At 38.5% G+C, this 20,659-nt stretch overlaps 1 protein-coding gene across 1 annotated transcript in view; it reads right to left on the reverse strand.

Moving 5' to 3' along the window:
• Rspo3 (R-spondin 3) overlaps positions 1-20,659 on the reverse strand; it is an 84,980-nt gene that overhangs the window by 8,383 nt on the left and 55,938 nt on the right. The window lies entirely within an intron of this gene.

A 20,659-nucleotide genomic window follows, 5' to 3' on the forward strand; every position in this document is an offset into this window, starting at 1 on the left:
CCTTATTCACCCCTGTTCTTGTGGTACTGTGGGGTCTAAGCACTGAGATACAGTGTGATACAATGAGAGTCCAAGTAGCCTACACAGGCTATTCAGGTGAATATATATCATAGAGAAGGCCGATAGGTCAGACCAAAGGGTGACGCTTGGTCTGAGTGGATGGAGTGTCTCCTAATGGCACATCATTTCTTCATTTTTAGAATAGTTCACTAATATGTTAGAGCCATAGTTGACTGTGAGTGGCAAACAAGGGACAGTAAAACTATGGGTATGAAGGCTATGACTAGACTGGAGCAATCAATAAGAGCACTTTGCTATGCAATCAAGAAAGCCTGAGCTCAGATTCTAGTCTCCACATAAAGCTGTGAGTATCTATAGGTACAAAGTTAGTGGGTAGAGACAGATGGATCCTAGCCTAGCTGGAACAGCAAGCTCCATGTTTAGTAACAGATGCCAACTCAAAATATATACATACATACGTGCACACATACAAAAATTCATGCATATAGTGGAATGCTCTACAGAACGATACTTGGTAACCTCCTCTGTCCTCCACATGGGTGTACAAGGTGTGTTCATCCACACACATGTGCATATTCAACACACACACACACACACTCACACTCACACACAGAAACTCTACTATGTGTTACATATATCACATTCAATTCAGAAAGATTATTTTACTATTATACTGTCACCATACAATTATTTTAACCCTTTTCAAAATTATCAGATAGTTTTATATGTGCTTATCACCAAGACAGATACAGGCTTTTAAAATCCTACTGCGTCTTGAACTCGGTTCTATCTTGTACCAGTTCATCTTCATGAACAACATAAACATCAGTGATCACAAGGTTTAATAATGTAATAAATATATGAAAGAAGTGGGAAACAGTAAGATCTGGAGGGGACAGGAACTCCATAAAGAGAGCAACAGAACCAAAAAATCTGAGCACAGGGGTCTTTCCTGAGACTGATACTCCAACCAAGGATTATGCATGGAAATAACCTAAGACCCCTGCACAGATGTAGCCCATGGCAGTTCAGTATCCAAGTGGGTTCCATTGTAATAGGAACAGGGACTGTCTCTGACATGAACTGATTGGCCTGCTCTTTAATTACCTCCCCCTGAGGGGGAAGCAGCATTACCAGGCCACAGAAGAAGACAATGCAGCCACTCCTGATGAGACCTAATTGACTAGGATCAGAAGGAAAGAAAAGAAGTCCTCTCCTATCAGTGGACATGGGGAGGGGCATGCATGCAGAGGGTGGAGGAAGGGAGGGATTGGGATGGGTGGAGGGAGGGAGGGAACCACAGGGGGGATACAAAGTGGATAAAGTATAATTAATAAAGAATTAAAAAATAATGTAATAAATCACAATGTATTTTAATAGACAATTTTTGTAAAGATGTATTCATTTATATTTTCATATGAGTGAGTGTTTGCTTGCATGTGTGTATGTGTTCATGGCACCTGCAGAGGTCAGAGGAGGCCACCAGATTCCCTGGAACTGGAGTTACAGATGCCTGCGCTCTACCATGTGGGTGTTGGGAATGGTCTGCTCTTAACCACTGAGCACTCTCTCCAAAGCCTCCACTGAGGAGTCACAATATGAAACTGGAATTTGGGGTCAGGTCCTGACAAAGCTGACTATAAGCCTTCTCAATCAATCCCATCTTGTGGACTCCATTACCCCAACCCAAGTTTGCATTCCCTGTTTTCATGCTTTGTGGCACTGGATGTCACCTAGGATGTCTTCATGTTTTACCCACAATTAAATGAGCTAAAAGTGAAAACTGGAAAACTTACTCCAATATATTTTTTTAAACAGAACTATTTGCACTATCTAAAAATGTACCTGTTTTAAAAGTAAAATGAACCTTACTGTATAATATTTCGAAAACAGAGTAGGGCATGACACTTTATATTAGACGTTTTAAATTTAATATTATTTTTATGGGCTTATTTCTTTTAAAGCAACTGTTATTTGGCTAAGTGTTCAGTTGAAGCTAGCGATTTTAGTATTTTCAATGTAAGAGTTTTAATTTTGAAATACCTTCTGCCATATTAGGTCAGATTACAAAACTCTTGGGCAGTGACTCAAACACATTAATTTACATGTTGAAATGTTCTTGATTGGTGCATGTTTGACCAACATTTTTTGAATTAGATGCTGAGTTTTAAACAATTTTCATCTACCGGATAAGCATGTATTATTTCTGACAATCATTTGATGTCAAAATTACATTTAAATTCATTCTACTTTAATTCACTAATTTTTTTCAGTTCATTTCTTTAGTTATAAAACTCATGACTACCTTGTAAAATGTATATTACAGCTCACTAACAAGTTATTCTGCATAGAATATTTTGGTTGTTTTTCTATACCAGGAATAAACTTTTATACATTATTTGTAAGCTGAAATAAGAATACTTATAACCCAGGAATCTGGAGAAGCTTTTATCACTTGAGAATGTATCTGGATCAAGTATATTCTCAATTTTCTTTCTTTTAATGCTCCTGTCACCTCCCACTGAACGATTCTTCCACAATTTCATTTGTTCTTCTTCTTTTTAAAAAAAAATTCCAACCCATTGAGTCCACTTAGTGTAGCCAGTGTGTACATGGGTCTGGTGTTGTCTCCTGGAACACGAGTAGCTTCTCAAGGGCTGAGTTTCTGAAAAGAAACAAACAAAACAAAAAACAAAAATCCCCACTGATTTCCCCTATCCCAGAAGCCGTCAGTTGTTAATAACTCCTCAGTTAGGAATGGAATCATGTGGCTTCTTCCTTCCCTTATGGAGGGATTCTGTCTGGCTTGACCTTGTGCGTGTCGTCTGCGTGTTGTCACAATTGCTGTGACTCATACGTGCAACTGTCTTGTTCTGCCCAGGAAACTGCGTCCCCTTAGTCATCACTATCTGACTCTTACAGTCTTTCTCCTACTCTTATGTGACGATCCCTAAGCCTCTGAAGGAGAGGGTACAATACAGATGTCCCTTTGGAGCCTGAATATGCTGCAGTCTCTTACTCTCTGCACCTTCACCAGCTGTAGGTCTCTGTGTTAGCTGCCATTTCCCTTGAAATGAAGTTTCTCTTATGAGGGTTGAGAGACGTTCTAATCTACGGGTATAACTACATGCCATCAGGAGTTGATTTAATAGGATTTCCACTTAGCAAAATAATGGCAGTAAATTCCTTCCTAGGACCCATAATCCCCCTAGCCAGGGGTTGTTGGCTTTATTTGTGGTATCAGGCGTGAGTTCTGTGTTATGAAGCAGGCCTTAAATTCAGTCAAAAGTTATTCATCGTTCTCATAACATTCGTAACACTGTTGCACTTCAAAGCAAGTGGCTGAGCACTAACATTTTAATGATCATAAAAATGTAGTTAGCAATATTATTTCTTACTAAAAGACTTCAGTTTGCACCTTATTTTCTTAAAAGATGAATGAATATCACCCAAATGGATCAATGTGCTCATGTCTTTTGTGTGTGTGTGTGTGTGTGTGTGTGTGTGTGTGTGTACATGTCAGTGAGAAGACAAGAGGAGGATATCAGGTGTTCTGTGATAGCACACTTTAAATTATTCCCTTGGCAGGAGGGGATAAACTGCCAGGAGTTAGACTGACAGCAGGCATGACCTAGAAACTCTGCTAGTTCTGCCCATGACAGCAGTGGAATTACAGTGGGCTTATGACTGCTCTTTATGTGGGTGTTGAGGATTTGAAATCAAATCTGCATGGCTGTGAAAGGAAATGTTCTTCAAAATAGACTTCATCCCAAATCATCATCTTTTTGTTTTGTAATATGTACATTCTATGAAGTTTCCGTCTCACTACCCACTCTAGTTTGCATCCTTGGCTCATTTAGAATACCTGTATATCTATGTGATGTTTATGTCAAATACTGTTGCCTTCAGTATAAGGGAGGGGTGGGTGACAGGAACCCTATGGATAGAAAGTCCCATGGAAACTCCAATCCCTAACATTATATATATCCTATACAATCTCATATACTTTAAATCATCTGGACATTGATTTAAATGATGACGATAGCATCTCGGTATTAATAATAGCTAAGACAAAATCCATGACTTTCAAGTGAGTTATTATGCTCCGTTGTTTAAAGAATAATGTCAAGGAATAAAAGTCTGTGTGTGTTCAGGACAGATGAATTTTGATATGAACTTATTTGAATTCTTAAAGGCAGAACTGTGGTTAGGAGAGACGATGTAATTTTTTCAAATAAATTCAACAAGTTCTCTCAATAATTTAAATATTTGAGGCAGTGAAAAGAATCTTAGAAATCTCTATCATGCAGATTCTGAATTTAAAGTACATAAATCATATCGACTGTAAGTTTGCCTATAAAAGTATTTACAATAAGTATAAACAAATATCAGTTAGACCATCTACCCAGCAACTCCATTAAGTCTGTAAATTTTTCTTCTCGTGCTCCTGACTATAATTACTTGCTTTAAAAGAATTTTCATATTCTTCCTCATGAATTAGTTGGCTTAAATTTTGTGCCAATTTAAAATGGCGCTATCACCAACCAATAGGAAGGCTGAAAGTACTGTCTGTAGAGCAGATTGCAGATTGTTCCGGAATCTGACATTTTCAAAAGTTTTCTCTGTGTATCTTCCTTTTCTTGCTCCAAATCTTTGAGTTGATTCATGTTTTCCCACCTCCAAGCTGAGGAAAGGGAGTCTAGACAGATACCAGACAGGCAGAGAGGTGAGAAGCCGGGAGGCAGACAAGCCATAACGAAGGCATATTTCTGTCTTCTACACCAGGACAAAAGATTTGGCGAGCATTAGTCGCTTCTGGTGAGATGCTTCTGGATGACCTGCTCTGACAGGCCCTAGCCATTGGCTGTTAGCCAGGCAGCCAGCCCACTTTGACTAAAACGGCCAATCCAAATCTAAAATGAGGCGAGGGGGCTCATCCAGGACATCAAACCTCCTTACTCCTCCAACCTCCAAGGGGAAAGTGACTTCAGACCCAAAGTCTCTGCAATTCGTCAACAGGCTTCGTTCTGCACACCTTTCTCAGTGTGCACACCTCTTCACTTTTTTTTTTTTTTTTTTTTTTTTTTTAGATTTTTAAAATAGCATTTATTGTTAAGGCATTCACTTTCTCTTTTATTATTTATTTGTTTATTTATTTATTTTTTATTATTAGTTATATTTTATTAACTCTGTATCCCAGCTGTATCCTGCTCCCTCATTCCCTCCCAAACTCTCCCTCCCTCCCTCATCTCCTCCCTGCCCCTTTCCAAGTCCACTGATTGGGGAGGACCTTCTCCCCTTTCATCTGACCCTGTTTTATCAGGTATCTTCAGGACTGGCTGCAAAGGCCTCCTCTGTGGCCTAGCAGGACTGCTCCTCCCTTGGGGGGTGGGGGTAGGTCAAAGAGCCTGCCATTGAGTTCCTGTCAGAAATAGTGCCTGTTCCCCTTACTATGGGAAACCAATTGGGTAATGAGCTACCACAGGCTTCATCCGAGCAGAGGTTCTAGGTTATATCCATACAAGTAACAGGACAGGAGCCTGCCGCAGAGGGCCCCTGAAAGACTCTACCTAGCAGTGTATCAAAGCAGATACTAAGACTCATAACCAAACCTTTGGCAGAGTGCAGAGAATCATATGAAAGAAGGAGAAGTAAGTATGACGTGGAAAGGATAGGAGCTCCACAAGGACCAAATATATCTGGGCACAGGGGTCTTTTCTGAGACTGACACTTCTTCACTTTTGATACAATTTGTTCCTAGCTCCTCCTGGCAACTGTGTCTGAGCTATTCCCGACTTTCAAGTGCTTTTCCCAGTGAGCCATATCCTCAGCCTTGTGTCAATGTTTGACTCAATATTTATGTTTTTTTTGATATAAGCTAGTATATTCATAGTATCTTTTGTAGAGTTCTGAATAAAAATGTATTTTGTTTTCGCCATTGCTTTTTCTTTAGCTGCAAATGTAAGTCTCATAGTATATTCTTCCATGTGTGAAAGAGATGTTCTCAAATCTCTTCATGGTAACTATGCAACAGAAGCTTTTGTTGTTAATGTTTTAAAAGAGAATCTCTAAGCCAAGGGCATTGTCTTCATCTTTGATGAATTATAGCTTTCTAATTAGCAGGAAAGGCCTTTGTTTCCAAAGGCTGAACAGAACGCTACTTGGGAAATTTGCTCCAGCTGGGTAACTTGAAGACCTGAAAGAATTCCAAAGAAAGACTATTCTCCGGGCATGTATCATTTGATTTTCATTTGAATAAACTTCTACTTGCTCCAAGAATTTGTCTCAGAATTTTGTTCTTCCGAGACTGCAAAAGGAAGTGTTGATAGCCACGCTGGACTCCACCCCACTTCCTCCCTTACCCAAGCTGTCTGCTTCAGTGATTGACAGGACTGTACTGCCTCTCCCTTGCTGACAGGCTTGCATGATTGATTATATAATAAGTAATGATCTTGTTCTTCCCCTCTCATCTTCTTATGCACTAGTTCACTTTTCTGTTAATCCTAATTCTACTACAACCTATTCTGTCTTTTCTTTGAGTGTTTACTATCCTGTGGAGTGTAGCGAGTAACTGTAATCTAGAGTCCCATCACAGGCGGAAAAAAAAAACAACAAAACTTCTAAGTGTGCACTTTTTGACAATTTTTCTAATCACATTATAGACTTTTATGAATGCCAATTAATATTTCTAGGTACTTATTGATTACATAAAGTTAATTGTAAAATGCTTGAATATTCTTCAGCTTTTCTCCCTTTTGCTTTGATTCACTGTTTTCTTTGTCCTTTGTCTTTGCTGTCTGCCATTTTGAACTCTTGTCATAACTGGTTTGAAGAACATACAGGAGCTGGGATTGTACTACAGTAGTGGGGAGCATGTTTGACATACACAAAGCCTGTGTTCTGTTCCTAACACCACAGAAGCATACAAGCAAGAGTGCTCAGAGAAACTTTACTCAGTGTTCTCCTTTCATTCTTGCTGCTGTGCTAAAACATCTTGTCAAAAAAGCAACATAGATTATAGAAGGATTTGTTTGGTTCATAATTCCAGAGTGCAACCGTTTCTGCAGGAAAGTCACAGAATAAGATGCTTGAGGTAGGTGGGTCAGATCATAGTCACAGCCAAGAGCGGAGAGAGCTATCAGCACGGGTGCTGCTTGCTTGCTTGTTCTTTCATGTTCAGGTTGGTGTCTTAGAGAGTTTGGTTCTTCTACTCCTCACACTCCTGGTGACCCATTCCGCCCAGGTGAGGGACTAGTACTGAAAACAGTGGGCTGGGTCTTACCGCATCGCTTAAGTATTAAGACAGTTTGCCACAGGCATGCCACAGGTTAGCCCAAATGCAGACAATCCTTCATTGAGTTGGCTTCCCATTCTAGGCTGCGTCGAACAATAAAAGCTCATCATCACACTTAACATTTGCCATATTAAATTTTGTGATTAATTGATTTCACTTCTAACGTAAGTAAGAGCCACAGGGCAGAGTTCACTTCCAGCAAACTGTGACAATTGCTTCTCCTGTTCTGTGTAACATTACCAAGTTAACATGCCTTCCACATGCATTGCCCCAGCCGTCAAGACAGATCTTTGTAATTGCTTCAGTAGTGGTTACACAGTGACTTAATTTCCTTAAGCTATTTTAGCAGTTGGATGTTCAATGATTTATAAATATTAGTAAGGTTTTACTGTATTTCACTTACCACTTTCAGCAATTCTTTGTCTATGACTCTATTGATGTGTGTCAGGAAGAGTCGGCACATGTGTGTCAAATGTGCTTGATTGTTTCTGTCTGTATATATGCATATATTTATTTATAGGTCTTTTCCAACCGCAGATGGAAAAGTTCCTTTTTTTTTGGTGTATTTAAAAATATAAATTCCAAGACAGCTGGCTTTTCAATTTAATCTTTGATAATTCTAAATGGAAACATTTCCTTTGAAAGATCATTTCAAATATTTGAATCTTCAAGAGATTTCTCTTTTACAATATCTTCCCCCAAACCTCCTTCCTCTTTTTTTATTTTTCTTTTTCTAAAATAGAGTCTCTAGCCCAGCCTGACCTCTAACTCCCTACATAGTTAAGATGACCATGAACTCCTGGTCCTCCTCTCTGCATCTCCAGAGCTGGGACTGCAGGTATATGCTGCTATACTCAGGTTATGTAGTACATGGTAAGCAAGTACTCTATCGACTACACTACATCTCACATCTTAACATTTTCTTTTCTTTTCTTTTTATTAATTGATTCAATTTACATCTCTGTCATTGGACCTCCCTTCTCTCCTCCAAGTCCCACCCACTCTCCTTCATCTCCCTCCCTCTCTTTCCTCAGAATAGGGGATCTCCCCCTCTCCAGACACCCCAGCTCTTCTATTCACATAAGGACTGAGTTCCTTTTCCTTTCCCGTGGTAGGGCTGTCCCATCAGGAGGAAGTGATCAAAAAGCAGGTAACATAGTCCATGTCAGAGATATCCTCCAATCCCCAGACTATTGGGCCCACATGAAACCTAATCTTGTATTTATATAAGTAGAGGACCTAAGACCAGATGATGCATTGTCCTTGGTTGGTGCTTCAGAATCCATAGGCCTCTCTGGGCCCTTAACAACCATAGGGCTGACATAGCTCATAGCCTGCCTTGGTTTTTTTTTTTTTTTTTTTTTTTCTTCTTCATAAAATACTGTTGGAAGAATGAAACAAGTTTTGTAACAAACACCTGATTAAAACAAAAATAAATCAAAGAACTGCTTTCATTTTGTGGTAACTCAAACTTCTCTGTTTTATCTTTCATCATTTACCCTGTCAATACTAACAATATCTCTGATGTTTCTTTGTTCCTAGATAGTATGTTTCCTCCCATTAGTTTGATTTGCTACATATATAGCAATGTATAATTAAACAGTCTGTATTTCCTTTACAACTTATCGAAGTGACCCTAAATTTGTTTCTCTTTTTTTATGTTAAGTACAATAACCAGTGTGGAAGGACTGTGATGAACTTTCCTTATAGAAATTCTACCTTAAGTTTGATGTATCAGTATTCTAATATGGAATATGGTGACTGTGGTCCACTATGTGGTGGCAGGCTGAGGGAAGAATCATGTTGTGAGACTTCTAAGGAGTGGGCTTCTGACCCACTTGCACAGTTATGTGCAGAAAGAGATGCATATGAACTACGTATTGCTGTTTCCTTGGTGGGCATCAACTCATTGCTCCAAAACCAGGTGGTCATTCCACTTTTCTTTTTGTCAAGAGTCATGCAATCGCTACTCAATAAAGACATAGTGATTAAATTCAATGAAAAAAAAATAACATTGTTTTTCTTAATTTCATGGCCATCCTGCAATGAAGAAGAAGTGAGACAGGGCAGACATTGGCATAGATGCCTTTACTAGTACATTCTCTTGTGTTTAGAACTCTGTGTTCCAGACAAGTCATCTCAATAAGCCTTATTTACTACTAAGGTGTTCTCAGCCAGTTAGCCAACTCCCTTCAAATACTGGATTCAAGAGGCTACAGCCCACTCATGATGGTCCCAGGAAAATCATTCCTGTTCTAGTTGGGATTGTCATGCTCTAGTTGATTCTTTCTGGGACCAATGCAATGATTGAATCCCTAGACTGTGGCAAGAAGGGACTCTGGGAAGCCAGATTTCCAGAGAGGTGACAGGGGGCTATAGCTCCTCTAATTCTAAAATTTTAAATTCTGGAGGATTCTTAGAGAGTTAAGAGCTCCCGAGTTTTCATGAGGCTGGGCATCTGGGCTATAGTTCATGCTCCAGCTCCAAGCAGGGCAAAGATCTAACAATTTTTTCTTGAGGTTGGAGAGAATGGGGTTCTCTTGTAAAGCAGCAGAAAAGAGAGGCAGAAGAGGAAAGGGAGTTTTGATTGTGAAAAGTTAAGGAGTTCTAAAAACAACTTTCACTTGCTTAAATTGTCTTCTCCAGCGGGCATACAAGATGCCTTGGGGTAGTTGGGAAGGCAGCCTTATTTTAAAGTCATGAAATAGGATCCTGGCTCGTCTTGCATCAATCTTGGGGCTTTTTGCCCTCTTTTGAAGTGGTACTGCAGAGTTTCAGAAGCCGGAGCTTCCCTTGAGTTTTGAATGACTGTGGCTTTTGTTGTAATCCATTGAATTTTGCTTTCTGTGAGAGGCCACCCAAATGAAGGACTGTTGGATGGTGTGAGGAAACTTCCTCTTAAGAGGGTGGAGCAAGGGCAGCATGCAAACATTCACAGTGCAATTAATGAGGAGAGAAAGTCCTGGGTCAGACCTAAGTGCAGGATCTGAAAATGTGGCAATCTGAAGGAACGAAGCCTGGTGTCTTGCTCAACCTTTGGCAAAGTATTTGCTATTTAAGTGAGGTATTTAGAAATCAAATAAAGTGACCCAGGAAATAAGAAGACATGATGAAATAGACATAAGGACTGTGTCTGTGTGTGCTGTCTACGGATGTGCGTGCTTTCAGATGCCAGAAGAAGCTCTCCTCCGTTTGATGCCTTGTACCTTTGGGAGAGGAGCTCTCACGGAATCAGGAGAACGACAGGTAGCAAGCCTCAGAAATCTCGTCGGTATCTTCTATAGCTCTGGGTTACAGGCACGCACATAGCCCTGTACGGCTTTTTACATTTGTGCGAAGATCTAAACTTAAATCCCCATGTTCACAAAGAGAACACTCTTGCCCACTGGAACACCTCTCCAGCACTAGTAATAAAGGCTTTAAAAGTAGAAATAGCTTGAGATAATCCATTATTTGAGTTGTATTCTCTGAGCAAAATGAACCAGTTCCTTGCTTACCATCTCAATGTAGAAAAGGGGACTGTGGTGTCAATGGTTATATAAAATCCATGCTTATTGCTAGAGAATTTTTAGGGGGATAGTGTAATGATCCAGAGATGATTGAGATTACCAGGGAGTAAAACCATTAAATAAAACAGAAGTAAGATATGGAGGCTTATTACCCTGATGTGCTGGGATTTGGGGAGAAGTAGGGAGAATCACTTTGTTTCAATTGTATCTTGATGAGCCTTCATCAAACAGAGAGTAGAACCCTGTACACCTGGAGGTTTTTGAGCTATGGGGGACTTGAGCTAAACATTCAATGCTTTCTGGAGAGGCCTTGCTATATCTCAACAGGTTGGGGCATCACTCTGAGAACCTGCCCTGCCAAATAAAAGTTTATCCCATGAGTTCTGAAAACAGCAAACGTTTCTAATATCAATGAATGGTCTCAGCCAATTTGTGTTCTTGCCCCTAATTCCAGGTAACTTTCATACTTACACAAGGAATACTGTATTAATGTAATTTTTTTTTACCATGCTTGATAAGTATTTAAAATGACCCTTTTCTATACACCTTCCAAAGTACATTTCAAAGGCTATTCTTCACGAAACCCCAAGGGATCATTGTCTCACATGCAAGGAGAAATGCAAGGAGAGAGTTGTTATGACCTTGGACATTGAAGTCAGAGAGTCTGCATTACTGCCAAGCCAGTTAGTCAATGCCTATCTTTGGGACATGATACCTAAACTCTCAAGACCTCATCCATGAAAGTATGTAGACACATACTTTGTTTTTTTTTCTTAAAGTATGACCTTAAAAGTAACAACAACAACAAAAAAGGGAGCTAGAAAATAAAAAGTTATAAGAGTGGTGCACTTTGCAATTGGCTCTTTTATCCACGAGCAATGAGACTGTAAGTAAAGCACTTTTCCTGTTCAATTTGTCAGATTTGTAAAAATACAATTGATTAAATGAAGTAGGTATGAAGAACAAATAATATGTAAATATTAGAAAGTGAAAAACACTAAATTAAAAATCTCTAAAGTAATGCTGAATTACAATGATCCTATTAAACAAAAAAGTAGTTGAGTTGATTAAGTCATTTTAGAGAATCAGTGAGAATCAGATCAGTCTTGATCTGGCTCTAGTAAAATCTCAGGAGCCCCCAATTCATTTAAGCTTTGGGGGATAATTCTTAACCTTTTCAAGTTCACATGCATCAGTAAAATTGTGAAGCCTTTTGCCACATCATGTTTCTCTAATGTGCAACTCATTTGTCATCTACTGTTTAGTGTCTGCAACTTCTAAAAATTAAAAAAAAATACCAATATCACGTGTGTATTTACACATGAGCACATTTGCCATGCTCTGTGTGTGGAAGTCAGAACACAACTTTTCCGGTTCAGTTCTTTCTCTTCTTCTGCCATAGCGTGCCTGGGATCCAGTTTAGATTTATGCATCAAGTATTGGGCTGTTTTAGGGTGTGTGTATGTGTGTGTACTTGTGTGCATGTGTGTGTGTTTGTGTTTCTCTGTACCTCCTACCTTGCTGTCAGGTTGCCTTCTTACAGCACAGGCGGCCAGCCCCTTATTCTTATTGATACCTTGGTTTTATACACCTCCAGCATTGTGCACCTTATATGTCACAATGTATAAAAGACCCTTCAGAGTCTAGCTAATTTTTTTTTTTCATTTTTGTTCTAGACGAGTACCACCATTTTTCTTAAGTCGCCCTTGCTCCACTGAAGTTATATGTCTCCATACTATTTGGTTATCTGACTTTTGCACTTTGCTAAATGTTACTTGGTGGCAAGATGTTTGCTGTTGTTTGTTTGTTTTTGTTTTTTCATTTGTCTGTTTTCTGCCTTTCATAGCAGAAAAATTCTCCTTGGCTTTCAGGAGCCTTGACAGCTTATCTCCCTGACCCCAACCTCAGAGAACACAATCATCTCTCCTGTTTTTGTTCCTTTAAAACCAAATCTACTAGAAAATTATAGATTTCTAAATGAGTCTAGTATATATTTGCACCTCTCTACTGGTAATTTTATTTCTACTACCGAGCCTAGTTTAAGGGAAAGAGTAGCTAGTGTATGTCTGACATGCTTCAGTTATACATAAAAATCAAATGAAAAAATCAGCAGACAAAATGTTTAACACCAGCATAACAGACAGTAAAATCGCTGGTGATGTCACGCGCTGAAATAAAAATTGTTCTTAAATAGCATAGTTTGATAACAATTCTATTCATATGCAAATTTCCTTGTAGTTCAGATCATTTTATGGTCTTTCCGTTCCTTCATTATTTTCCTTTGTCACTTTCTTTATACTACTTTCAGTTTTAGGAGACTTTGAGATTGATGATAACATTACCCAGTGGATAAAATTAACTTCATGGAATCCTTGATCACTCCAGCTGGGCTTAGCTAGAGTTTCATAACATCCTGCTTCCGGTCTGATTCCAGTTTTGTATGAACAGCATAATCACGTATGCATTAGTTAGTGATAGAAGATTTAGTTACATTAAAACAACAACAACAACAAAACTATTTTCCTTTGGAAGGATTAGCTTTTTTAGAATCAGTGGAAGTAGATGTGTAAAAGAGATAGTAATGAAAATTCCTGGAGAGAATTAGCTGATTTTGTCAGCAGGGGTAATACAGAAAATCACCCCCCTGGATGCCTACTTTATCAAAGTGAGGAATGTCATTTAGTGTCTGCCCTCAGAGAGTAAACCATTCAACTCAGCACCACTAAGAAAGTATTTTGTAAATTAGATTCCTTGCCTTTGAAAGAGGTGTGAACTGATTTATGAAACAATCCAGCAGTAGGCAGGTAAACATCCCCTGAAAGAGGAGGACATAAGCATGTTCTGATCCTGGTATTCTATGCATGTTACTTTAAATGCCCAAAGGCAACTGGAGTGCAGAGGGAAGGAGCATTGCTAATTGGCCCACATGACATGAGAAGAATAACTAGTGCTATTCTCATTGGCCCACCTACCCTCACACATCTTTGAAAGAAAAGAATAGGCAAAAGAGGGGGTAGGACATACAATATAAAAAAGACTCAACTTCCTCCATACCCTGCAGGGTAGAGCCTTTCAGAGGCCCTTTGTGGTAGATGCTGAGACTCATAGCCAAACTTTGGGCAGAGTGCAGGGAATCTTATGAAAGAAGGGGGAGATAGGAAGACCTGGAGAGGACAGGAGCTCCACAAGGAGAGCAACCAAAATATGTGGGCAAAGGGTCTTTCCTGAGACTGATACTCCAACCAACAACCATGCATGGTGATAACCGAGAACCCCTGTACAGAGGTAGCCCTTGGCAGCTCAGTGTCCAAGCGAGTTCCATAGTAATGGGGACAAGGAATGTCTGACAGGAACTGATTGGTCTGCTCTTTGATCACCTCCCCCTGAGGCAGGGAGCAACCTTACCAGTCCACAGAGGACAACAATGCAGCCATTCCTGATGAGTCCAAATAGAGTAGGATCAGAGAGAAGAGGAGGAGGACCTCCCTTATCAGTGGACTGGGGGAGGGGTAAAGGTAGGGAAAAGGGAGGGTGGGATTGGGAGGGGAGGTGGGAGGGAGCTACAGGGGGGATACAAAGTGAATAAACTGTAATTAATAAAAATAAAAAAAAATTTAAAAAAAGACTCAACTTGTAATTTGTGCATGTGACAATGGAGATGAAGAAAAGGGCAACAAGCCAAAAAGTGAACACTGTCTCTAAAATCTGAAAGAGACAAGTGGATAATCTTCGCAGTGTCTCCAGAAAGAAATTCCATCCTGTTGGCATCTGGATTTTAGCCTAGCGAAAACCTTCTGACCTATATAACTGTAGCATAATAAATATTTTTGTTGCATAAGTCACTCATTCTTGACAATTTCTTGTTGCAATATAAAAAAAAATTCAAGACAGACCCTATAATGTTTTTCTAGTATTTTAATTTATATATGCTTATATATTTATATATGTAAGTAACAGATTTAAAAGCTAACACCCTATTACTCAGTGAGTGAGGGTATACTCAACAAAAGCTCTTGTTTATGAACGGCACACACCTTGTCTATATAGACTATTGGAACAAGAGAACCTTAATTTCTGTTTTGAAAACTTTGTCCCAACAAAGGTTGAGAAAATGAGTTTATCAGTGGCCACACAAAATGATAAAGGAGGCTGAGTGCTAGAAAAATAAAAATAAAAATAAAAAACCTTTTCGCAATTCTATTTCAAGTTCATGCTTTTATTTTGAATGCAATTCTTAGGAGCATCAAAATTTTGCTTTTTCTAAAAATGATCCTAATAAATATTAAATCATGAACAAAGCTTAACACACTTGGAGGTTTTGTGCCATAGCTTTCTACACACAATGCATGCATTTTCATGTCAATTTCTGAAAAAAAAAACAAAAAAAAAAAAACAACATCGTATTACTCAGACATTCATCTGGAATATGTTATCTGCGAGATCAAGACAAATGACAGAATGTGACACAATGTCATGCCTTAAGAATGCATGATTCTTCCCCCATCACCTACACAGTGAGCTTCTAGAGCTTTGGGGAATTTCTCTGATGTGTTCATTGCTCTCGTTATTCACTGCTCTAGGTCTTCCTATCAGGATCTCCGGAGGCTGAAAACGTTGCCCTTTTCAGAGACTTTTTCCCTCAGATGGTAAAGGGTTCTGAGTCAACCGGAAACCAACACAGGACGCTGCATGACGTCAGAACTGCGTGTTTAGTCTACCTCTCCAGAAACAATTCAAAACCGTCACACGTGAAAAGACACAGACATTTGTTCAATATCTTCATGCCTTTAACGCATGATTTAAGCTGGCAGATCTCTGAATATGTATTCCAAATATCTATATCTTATATTCATCAAAGCTCACTGTAAGGCAATACATTTATATCATGTTTATCGTTTAGCAAAATACATTTCTCATTGAAAACCTAACTACTATTTGTTCTGACTTATAATCAGAAATATAAGTATATATATAATATATATAATTATCTCAGAGAAGGTTTCTATTTGCCAGAATTATACTTTTTAAGGGAAATCATTGAAGAGGAACCTAAATCTATTTTATCCAAAAGTTAAATATTTTATTAATATTTGCATTTTATTCAGAGATTGTAAATCTGATGTATGACATATCTTCTGTTAAGAAACAAAATCTTCTGTGATTCATTTAATTTTTATCTATGTTAGGATTTGCCTAAATATGTATGTCTGTGCATTCAGGGAGGCCAGACAAGGACACTGGATTCCCTTGAACTGTCTGGTTCCCAGCAATCATGTGGGTGCTGGGAACAAACCCAGGCGTTCTGGAAGAACTGTCAGTGCTTTTAACCACTGAGTAGTCTCTCCAGCACCTCTGATAAGAATTTTAAAATAAACTATGTATAAAACTTAAAGAGCCTCAAAGACTTGTGTGTGACAGTATCATTCATTCTCTAGCTCAGTGTTCCCATAAAAAGCAATATTTAATACACTGTTGAGAATCTATCCTGGGAGATGGAATAGTTAATACTCCTGTAATTTAATTTATGACATCACTCCCTCAAAGGTTGCCAATGCAAGATCTGCAGCTAAGGAAATACCTATTAACAGCTAGTTGATAACTGGATTCATTTCTTATTAATTTTTGATATATATATATGAATCAAAGCAAGACTGTATCCCACAGATTATGTATGAATCTAATTGATAAAAGCTGTTTTATCATTCTTGCATTGAAAAAAAAAAACACAAGTCCAATAACAAACACAAAACCTTAAGTCTACTATTTGGCTTTATCTAACTTCCCTCTCTGGACAGCATTTACAATTGACTTTTGAGGAAAAACAAACACATGTGTTGAAAAAAAGTTTGGCTTCTTATAGGCTCTTTCCTTTGTTTTTAGTTCTTTTACTCTGGTTATAAATGATAAAAATAAACATGAATACTTTGGATTGATACTTTTTAAACTTCAATTCTTTTTCCAATACTTTTTTAACTTGGCTCTGACTATTCATTCCTATGGTTTGTGACATATTATGCTCATATGTTGTTACTAATTGATACAATACAGAATAAACTATCATGGGCAGCCCTTACTACTGGGGCCAATCTCAAAGTTACTCTGGATCACATCTGCATCTGTGTTCCCAATAGGGCCTTACCTATCCTGCTGCCTGAAGGTCAAGGGTGTTGCACATGATCAATAGTTCTCTTCTGTGTAGAACTGCCATTAGTGAGCATTTGGTGTGAACTGGTCACTTCAAAGACTGGAAATTCACACTGATGATGCTGAAGCAGATTTTAGTGTCATTGGCTTGCTCTCAAGAATTGAGTAACATGTTACAGTTTTTGATGATTTGTTGGTTACTTGTTATTCTTTTAAATTCCCAAGGAACGAGCAAAATACCCCATGGGAACATTGTTGTCGGCAACAGGCTCAGCAGTCACTTTCATGGGACATCAGTCTTGACACATCCCATGAAATCCCCAGAGGCAGGCCATTCTTGGGGCAGAGTTCTTAGCAGGAAGATGTGCTACCACTAAGGAAGAACCATAAAGATAACCTAGAACCACAGATTTAGCCCATGACAGCTCAGTGTCCAAGTGGGTTTCCTAGTAATAGAAACAGGGACTGTCTCTGACATGAACTCAATGGCCTGCTCTTTGATCACCTCCCCCTGATGGGGGAGCAGCCTTACTAGGCCACAGAGGAAGACAATGCAGCCAGTCCTGGTGAGACCTGATAGGCTAGGGTCAGATGGTAGGGGAGGAGGACCGCCCCTATAAATGGACTGGAGGAGGGGCACTGAAGATAGAGGGCAGGATTGGGCAGGGACAAGGGAGGGGGCTACAGCTGGGATACAAAGTGAATGGATTGTAATAAATAATAATAAAAATTAAAGAAGATAAAAACAACAACTGGGGGAGGGCCATGGGTGGAGAAGAGGGAGGGAGGGTAGGATTGGGAGGGGACAAGGAAGGGGTCTATAGTTGGGATACAAAGTGAATAAGCTGTAATTAACTATATATATATATATATATATATATATATATATATATATATATTTAAAAGGAAGAACCAGCTTCGTGAGAGTTCTTGACTTGAAATGTGAAAACAGATGACTAAGCGTGGTGGGTAGAAAACAGGTACTGTTGGTTAGAATAAAACCTTCCTGCCACAGAGAATATCTAGGACAGTGGAGAGACAATTTGCAGCTGTCAGGCATGGCATCTGAACATTTCCCTCAAGATTTGGAGCAGTATCACCTGAGATAAATGTAAAATCAACGTTGCCTTCTAATTAAAATTAGGTAAACACAGAAACTCCTGAGCCTACTATTTCCTCTTAAAACATATTTTGAGCTTTAACTTGTTGGCTATTATCCTATACCAATCGTAAGCTCTATTCTGGTGACACCTAGACCAAGAGCCATGTTTTATTCCTAGATGCTAAAAAAACATGGAGCTTCTTTAATTCCAATTGTTTCGTATTTGACCACATTAAAATAGTAATAAAAATAGCTCAGTCAAACACGTGGGATTTTAGCATCCCAAAAATCAACAATAAAGAATATTTTAGGCTTATTGGAGTTGGGGGAGGAAATAGCTCCTTGATGGTGGAGGCCAGCCCTCCTGTTTCAGGCTTGAGCTCTGGCTTCCTTCTCTACTTAGTCATTCCTGAACTCCCTCCCACTCAGAGATTAATTGCATGGCCCCTGGAGATGAGTGATCTTCCACTCAATTTTGGCCTGTGCAATCTGGACAAGCTCAGGTTGGTTTGGTGAGGCTCCTTCTGGGTGGTTTTCATTTGCTTCAAGAGCATTAAAGTATCTCATAAATCAACATTTCTTATATTGGTGAATACTATACTGTAATTAAATATGAAATGCTGAAGACAATGTCAAGGTAAAAGTGGGGTTACAACCCTTTTTTTTATAGTTTCAGGACTGTAGAAACTCTGTGGGATTTGGTTTTGTCTCTCTCTTGATCTGTTTAACATAACAGATTATCCATGGCATACCCTTTCAGGCAAGGACTTTGCCAGTGCTTTACAATAACAATGATTTCTAAATGAAAAATATAAAACACTTTTAAGAAAATAAGTTTAATCTTACAGATATTTTGAAATACAACTTTCTTATTCAATTTTACGTGTTCCTACATAAACGTAGTAGAAATCTGTTTAAAGAATCTTAAAGAATTTGCCGGGGCCACTATCATTAGCACCATGTCGCCCCTACTGTGAGTAACAAACTATGAGCCTCAGCTTTCCTTCCTTAAGTAAAGTTTTCTGGGTACTTTGTTGCAGCCACGAGAAAAGTCACAAACACACCAAAACCCATAAGCAATTAAACTCCAACCCCCCCCACACACACACATAAATAAAGAAGTTGGGCCTTTAACTTCTATAATGAATCTCCATTTTCAAGTTTAAAAAACAAAACAAAACAAAAACAATACAATGCAAATGAACAAACCAAAAAATAATACAGACAAAATGGCCGATATAGAACATGTTTGAAATGAAGAAAGAACTATTCAATGTAAGAGAGTGATAGGTAAGCACTGAGCATTTTGTGTTGATGAGTATGTTTCTATTTCTGTGCCTCCATGTGTATTATTTTAAATTATCTTAAGTATCTGTGCAGCACCCACAATTCAAAACTGAGGAACAGAGTAAAACTCATTTTCCAGTTTGTAGCCTGCTACTTTGTCTGAATGATGGTATCCCTTTCCATATAGAAGCTTTTTAATTTCATGAGGTCCCATATATTGATTGTTGGTCTTAGGTCTTATGCAATCAGTATTCTCAGAAAGTCTTTTCCTGTGATAAGCAGTTCAAGACCATTCTTAATTTTCTCTTCAATAAGACTCAATGTATCTGGCTTTATGTTGAAGTCCGTGATCCATCTGGAGTTGAGTTTGGGGTGAAGTGATAAACATAGATCGCTTTGTATTGTTCTACATGCAGCCAATCAGTTTGATCAGCACCATTTTCTGAAGATGCTGTCTTTTTCCAGAGTGTATTTGTGGCTTCTTTTTAAAAGGTAGGCATCTGTAGGTGTGTGGACTTATTTCTGAGGCTTCATTTTGATTCAGCTAAGAAAGGTTGTGCTTCCATATGGAGTTAATGATTGTCCTTTCAACTTCTTTGAAGAATTGTGTTGGAATTTTGATGGGGATTACATTGAACTGTGGATTGCTTTTAGTAGAATGACTATTTTTCCTGTATTAATCTTACTAATCTATGGACATGGGAAATCTTTCTATCTTCTGGTATCTTCTTAAATTATTTTCTTTAATGTTCTAACATTTTTACTATATAATTCTTTCATTTGCTTGGCCAGAATTATTCTAGGATATTTTTTGAAGTTATTGTGCAAGGTAGTATTTCCCTAATTTCTTTTTCAGTCCATTTGCCATTTGTGTATAGAAAGGCTACTGATTTTTGTTTGCTAATTTTGTATCCTGATTCTTTGCTAAGAGTTTATCATCTGTAGAAGTTTGTTTGTTTGTATTTGTTTTTTTGTTTTAATGGTCTAGTGAGATCAATGGGAAATGCTGTCTTTTTCCAACAGGACAATGCCAGAAAAATAAAATCTAATGGGGAGGCAGTTTCTGCATGTGTTCATGACTCCAATATTTTAAAAATAACTTATTTTTTCTCTCTTCACACCTTCAATCTTCTCATGAAAGCATACCTGCTATTCAAAGACTAACTGCTGCTATTCATAGACTAATTAATATGCTCATAACAATACCCAGGTGGAATCTATGAGGTCAGCCTTGAATTTGCAAATGTCTAATTGTGTTTCATGTAGTTTATAAGGCTCTTTAAACAACTGGTAGAGTTTTGA

Source organism: Meriones unguiculatus, chromosome 20, assembly GCF_030254825.1.
Source record: "Meriones unguiculatus strain TT.TT164.6M chromosome 20, Bangor_MerUng_6.1, whole genome shotgun sequence".
Lineage (NCBI taxonomy): Eukaryota > Metazoa > Chordata > Mammalia > Rodentia > Muridae > Meriones > Meriones unguiculatus.